This window comes from Desmodus rotundus, chromosome 1 (assembly GCF_022682495.2).
Source record: "Desmodus rotundus isolate HL8 chromosome 1, HLdesRot8A.1, whole genome shotgun sequence".
Taxonomy (NCBI): Eukaryota; Metazoa; Chordata; class Mammalia; order Chiroptera; family Phyllostomidae; genus Desmodus; species Desmodus rotundus.
The window spans coordinates 83,196,911-83,204,091 of NC_071387.1; the positions used below are offsets into that span (position 1 = coordinate 83,196,911).

At 40.2% G+C, this 7,181-nt stretch overlaps 1 pseudogene; it reads left to right on the forward strand.

Annotated features, from left to right (window-relative positions):
- The first annotated feature begins 3,940 nt into the window (after window positions 1–3,940).
- Window positions 3,941–4,929, forward strand: LOC128780233 (small ribosomal subunit protein uS10-like; annotated as a pseudogene).
- Window positions 4,930–7,181: the final 2,252 nt, after the last annotated feature.

Consider the following 7,181-nt stretch of genomic DNA (forward strand, 5'->3'; position numbering starts at 1 on the left):
ATATCCTTTTACAAATCCTAGACAAGATTCTTCTCTACAAATAGGGCCTGTTCGAGTTCACCAGAATAATTTAGATCTGAACGATGTTTTCAATTCTTAGAGCGCTCTTGCTTGTGTTATTCCAGCAGCTTCGAGAGCATTTCTGGAGTGTGTGACCTGGGCCGTGCACTGGCTAGAAGCTGTCTCAGACTTGGTTTTTTAAATTTTCTCAATGTCACTGAAATCATCAGTGATGCTGATTATCATTTTACAACTAAGGAGAGGGAGAGAGTAAATTCACTGCCTTGGCCTGAGGTCCCATCTTGTGCCAGGGCTGGACTGGAGTCCAGAACTTCACAGGCCAAGCTGTGCACTTCCCTACACCCCTAAAATGTCCAATCCCTAATCCCCAGAACCTGTGACTGTTACCTTACATAGCAAGTGTGGGAAGAGTATGAACCTTAAGATGGGGAGAATATCCTGCATTATCTAGGTGGGGGCCAATCTAGCAATGAGAGTCCTTAAAAGAGAACATTTCCAGCTGAGGGAGAAGAATTCAAGGACAGAAGGGTGGGGGGGATGCGACCTGAGAAGACCCTGCTGTCACTGGCTTTGAGCATGGATGAAGGAGGTCAGAGCCAAAGAATGGAGCAGCCTCTAGAAGCCAGAGGAGGCAAGGAAACAAATTCTTCCTGAGAGCATCCACAAAGGACTGTCCTTCTACTCATAACTCATTTAGCTTGTGGGACCTATGCAGAATTCTGAACTGCATGACTGAAAGATAAGTTTGTGTTTGTTAAGCCACTAAGCTTGAGGTGACTTGTCACAGCACCCATAGGAAATAAACATGCCATACAGGGGCCAGAATCTGCCATGGGCTTTAACCATCTTAACCTCAGAAGCTAATTGAACTTCCTAATTATCTTTTCCAAGAACAGGCACTAAAAAGAGTTCTCATCCCCTGAACCAAGTAATGGAGGGAAATGACTGACAGCATGCTGGGTGGCAGGAAGGAGTGTGGCATAAAGAACCTGAATTACAAAAGTCTTTCCACACACCATCTTTCCTCACGGACCTTGGAGGCCTCTTCGGTGATCCCATCAGTGGGGACCTCTCTCTTAAGTACTGATGACCAGGGCAGATTCACCTCTAATCCTGCATTTCTTTTTGACCTCTTCCTGGGGCCCTAGAAAACCAGCTTCTGGTAGGGATCTTCCTTTCCCTTCAGGTGGTTAAAGCCCAAGATGACCCCACACTAGCTTACTTCAGGAGGATACTTCTGGCTCTGGTAAACCGGGAGAGTGAGGACCCATTCCACCAGACTCTCTATTCTGCTCCCTGGGCCTCTTGAGAGTTCCAGGCTGGGGATAAACCCTAGTCCCCATGTCTCCCAACCTCAGAAAGCTGTGAGATGTCCCTCCCACCCTGGTTTGTATGAGTGAAGCAGGTGACTCACACTTAACATCAGCTTTCAACAAAGAAGGGGTGCCCTCCTCCCTCTTCTACCTTGTATACCTTTGGTTTGGCTGTGGGTTCCAAGAATTAGTTCTCACATCCATGTACTTTGTCAGTTTTGGACCCAGGGGTCTATCATCTATTGTGTCTAGGGCTCTTGCAGAATGTCTGTTTTAACATTCTTGTAGCTGTGTTGCCTGGTCAAAAATATATAAATACAAGGTCACTTTAAAATAATTTATAATCCACAGCAGAAGCAATATTGCATTCACAGAAGGCTCTAATTTAAGCCAGTTCAATGTGTTCTTCTTGCACCCAGTCCCACAAATCACACCATCATTCTGGACAGAAGTCAAAATACTGCTTATAAAATAGTGTCTTTTACCTCAGAGATGGTAAGTCATTTGGGGTTCAGCCATATTCTGGCAGCCCTTCCCAAGACCCCACACCTAACTTTCCCTCCCCTCTATGCTACATGATTTATGGCAAAATAGGAAGTGATGAAAATTAAGGAGGAGAAAGGATAAGATCAACAAGATGAGGATGTAAGCTCTTGCCACTTCTATTTAACACTACTGCAGGTTCTAGCCAGAGAAGTAAGGCATAAATAAATAAAGGCAACCAAAAGGAAAAGGAAGAAGCAAAACTATTTCTATATCCACATATCATGACCTCGTATATAGAAAATACTAAGGAATCCACACACACAAAAAAGTATTAAAGTTCAGTAAGGTTGCAGGATACAAGGTCAATATGGAAAACTTGGCTGTGTTCTATAACACTACAAATGAAAAAGCCAAAAATAAAATTAAGAAAACCATTGCACATACAATAGCATAAAAAGAATAAACACTTAGAAATAAATTGAACAAGAGAATGTAAGACTTTTACACTGAAAACTACAAAATACCACTGAAAAAAATTAAAGACAAAAAAAATAGGAAGACAGCCTATGTTCATAGATTGAGACTTAATATTATGAAGATATTTCCCAAATAAGCCCAGAGACTCAACACGATCTTCATCAAAATTTCAGGTTTTGCCCTTGCTGGTGTGGCTCAGTGCTAGCCTGTCAGTCAAAGGGTCACTGGTTCAATTCCCAGGCAGGGCACATGCCTGGGTTGCAGGCCAGGTCCCCAGTTGGGGGTGCGCAAGAGGCAACTGCACACTGATGTTTCTCTCCCTCTCTTTCTCCTTCCTTCACCTCTTTCTAAAAATAAATAAATAAAATATATATTTTTTAAATTTCAAGTTGCCTAGCTAGATAGGTCATTTAGTTAGAGCATAGTCACTATAGGCCAAGGTTACAAATTCAATCTCCAGTCAGGGTACAAACAAGAAGAAACCAATGAATGCATAAATAAGCAGAAAAACAAATCAATGTTTCTCTCTCTCTCTTTCTGTCTCTCCCCCTCTCTCTGTCTCTCTCTCCCGCCACCTTCCTCTCTCCCTAAAATCAATAATTTTTTTTTCATTCCAGGTGATTGTTTTGCAGAAACTGATAATCCTAAAATTCATATAAAAACAAAAAGGACCCAGAATATCCAAATTAATCTTTAAAGAGGAAAACAAAGTTGGAGGACTCGTACTCCCAATTTCTAAACTTACTACAAAGTTACAGTAATCAAGACGGTGTGATACTGGAATAAAGATAGATATATAGATCAATGGAATGAAATTGAGAGTCTAGATATAAATCCATATATTTATGGTCAATTGATTTTTAACAGGGATATGAAGACAATTCAATAAGGGAAAGAATAGTCTTTTCAACTAAAGGTGCTGGAACAGATGGGTTTCCAAATGTAAAAGAATGAAGTTGGAATTCTTGTCATGCCATAAATAAAAATTTACTCAGTATGGATCAAAGACCTAAATATAAGAGCTAGATTACAAAACTCTTAAAAGGAAATATAGGTGCATATCTTTGTGGTGTTAGATTAGGAAGTGATTTCTTAAATGTGATGTGAAAAGCATGAGCAAACAAAGAAATAAATTAAACAAGTTGACATTCCCTAAAATTAAAAACATTTGTTCTTCAAAAGATACTATCAGAAAAGTGAAAAGACAACTCACAGAATGGAAAAAAATACTTGTAAATCATATATCTGATAAGGGTCTGGTATATACTCATAACAAAATGTCAAATCCTAGTTTAAAAAAATAGGGAATAGAATTAAATAAGCATTTCTCCAAAGATGATGTAATCATTTGGAAAACCCAAATCAAAACAAAAATGAAATGCTACTTCCCACCCACTAGAATAGCTACAATCAAAAGGTAATAACAAGCTCTCTTCCAGGGCAGCAGAGAAACGTGTAGAACCTGGATACAGATGTGAGCTCAGCTATGTAAACACTACGCAGGCCACATCCTTGTCTTTGAGGAAGCCTGAGTGGCAGCTACAGGGGAGTTCCACTCAGTTTGCTCCTTCTCCTGCCTCACTATTGTTCACGCTCCCAGAGAAACACGTGGGTCAGGAATCTGAGCCCTTTGCACTGTAGCCATGGCTTTTAAAAGTACTGGAAAGACACCCATGGAACCAGAGGTAGAAATTCACTGAATTAGAATTACTCTGTGAAAGAAAAAGCAGCCACATGCCAAACCTGACAAGTTCAGAGGAGGCCTGCATGTCAGTCTTACAAACTCAAACTTAAAGTAACCACATAGGGTTGTCTAAAATTAAAACTTCCTAACTAAAAGTGAGTCTAGATTAGAACCTTCCCTGACAAAGGTCGATCTTTATCTTAACTAAGCCTGTCTATTGTATTTTTGCATCTACTATAACACAGTTTTGAAATGTCAGAGTAATCTCCTTTTTCCAGACTCTTCAGGGCACAATCTCTCACCAGAGCAGAGACCATGGAACCCCTCATTGTTATTTTCTTTCCCAGATACCATCTGTGCTGTAAATGTTAACTGTTATCTATCCTGTACACACCAATGCAAAGGAAGTATTTGTCTCTCTTTATCTCATCTCAGAGATTTTCCCACTTTGCTTTCTTCCCCCTCCCTAATCTACCACCAATGAATTTCACCTGACGCTCCCCCTTCGATTGTAATGATTAAGATAAACTGCAAAACTGCCATTATCCAGAGCATTTTCTCAATTTGTTGAGATATTGCTTCCTGGCAATTGTCATCAGCCTGGCTCAAGTAAACTCATAAAAATTCTCTACAGGTGTGGACGTTTCTTATATCCACAAATCTAACCAGGTGCAATGTAAAATCCTCAGAGAAAGTGTGTGCTGTTTGATCAGGGGCACAAAAGAAAAGAATCTCAAAGTGAAAGAACCACTTTAGGTGCCCACCAAGACTCTGAGAATCACTACAAGAAAAATTTCCTGTGGAGAGGGTTCTGAGACTTGGGATCAGTTTCAGATGAGAATCCACAAGTGACTCATTGATTTGCAGTGTTTCTGAGATTGTTAAGCAGATTACTTCCATAGTATTGAGCCAGGTTTTCAGGTTGAAGTCCTCATTGCAGTTGCTTAAATTAATCTTTTTATTAAATTGACTATTGGTTGTTAAAAAGATAGTAAGTGTTGACTAGGAGTAAAGAAGATGAAACACACATTGCTGGTGGGAATGTGAAATAGTCCAGCTGCTTTAAGAAAATGTTTGAAAGTTCCTCAAAAGTTAAACATGAAGTCATTATATGATCCAGCAATTCTACTCCTAGTTATACTCATATATCCAAGATAACTGAAAATATATTATAAGAGAAACTTATACACATATGTTCATAGTAATATTAAAAACCAGAAAATGGGCACAAACCAAGTATCAATAAACTGGTGAATGGATAAATAAATGTGTTATATCTACATAATGGAATATTATTCAACCATAAAAAAGAATGAAGTACTGACACATGTTGCAACATGGATGAACCTTGAAAATATCATGTGGAGTAAAAGAAGTCAGACAAAAGGCCACATCGTTTTTTATTTCATTTATGTGAAATGTTCAGGATAGGAAAATCCACGTAAATAAAAAGTAGATCAATGGTTGCCACAGGCTGAGAGAAGATAATGCAGAATGACTGCTAATGGGTCTGGAGTTTCTTTTCAGGGGTGATGAAAACATTTGGGAATTACATTGGTGATGTTCGCACAACCTGTGAATATACTAAAAGCCATTGAATTGTACATTTAAAAAGGGTGAATTTTATGGTATGTGAATTTTATCTAAAATTGTTAAGTGGAAAAAAGGGAAAGATAAGATTGTGCTAGCCCTCCAAGATAGTACAGCAAGTCTTTAACTTGAAAGTTGACATATATCATTGATAATAATTTAATAGGTTTCCTCTAATTGCAGGTAAAATATGAACACCTTTCCTTTGAACAACCAGAGCCCAAGCCCTTGCTGCTCTGACACACATGATGGTTAGCAGTGAGGATGCGCTTTTGCTCCTGATAGCTCACATCTCACCCAACATCTTGCACAAAGGTGGCCAAGCCAGGAATAACCAAGAGCTGATGTCCAAAGCCTACACACAGAGATAGCAGCCAGGGTGCCAGGAAGAGAAGGGAGAGGCAGGCTAAGGAAGAAGTTATGCTTTTTTTTTAAAGTCCTCACCCAAGGACATGCTTATTGGTTTTAGAGAGAGGAGGAGGGAGAAAGAAAGAGGGAGAGATTCATTGATATGAGAGAGTAACATCAATTATGCACCCCAACCAGGGACTGAGCCAGAAACCCAGGCATGTGCCCTGACCAGGGATCAAGCCCATGACCTTTCAGTTTATGGGCTGATGCACCAACCAACCAACTGATATTGTTACCTACCAGTTGTGTCACAGGATGAGAAGGGGACAGCTGTGTTCAAAGAACAGCACAAGGAACAATGGCAGAACTAGGTTAAGAACCCCAACAGTCCTCCTGTGAATCTACAAGGTCTTCTTGTTGAGGTTTATGCATTTATGGCAATTTTTGTCTGGCCTAGGCACTGGCACATAGCTGAGTACCCCAGATTTTCATATAGAATTGCTCCCCATGTCCTGACCATCCCAGAAAGTGTTGCATTTTTACAAGGGCCTCAATCCTACTATGATGGCAGAAGCAGCCTTTACCTCATGGGCACAGCCAGTTTCTACCAGACTCACTCATGCCAGACTGACCTCTAGGAGTCATCCATCAGGCACCTCCCCACCATGGTCCCTTCCTCCCACGCCTCATGGACCCACTGTAAGACACCAGTCAATCCTCTACATAGAATATTCCCTTCTCCAAAATCTACATTTCTGCCCAACAGGCTCCAAACTCCTACCCTTTCAGTGCAAACCTGTTCTGTGAATGAAAACTATGCAAGTCATAGTTATTTCTTAAGTAGACCAACATTTCCTCTAAACATTTTTTAATCCTCACCTGAGGACATAATTATTAATTTCAGAGAGGGGGGAGGGGGAGGAAAGAGAGGGAGAGAGAGAAACTTTGACACAAGAGAGAAAAGTCAATTGATTGCCTCTCATATGTACCCCAACCAGGGACCAAACCCACAACCTAGTCATGTACCCTGACTGGGAATTGAACCCTCAACCTTTTGGTTTATGGGATGATGCTCCAGCCAACTGAACCATACCAGACAGCATGTCCTCTAACTCTTAATCCAGAAGAAGTCCATAAACCATTCACATAATAACACAATCATAAGTAAATATGACCAAGCAATATATGAAAAAGGAACAAAGCAGAACTAACAAAGATATACTAGTAAAAAAACAGGTGTGTAGTATTTTCCTGGCCTG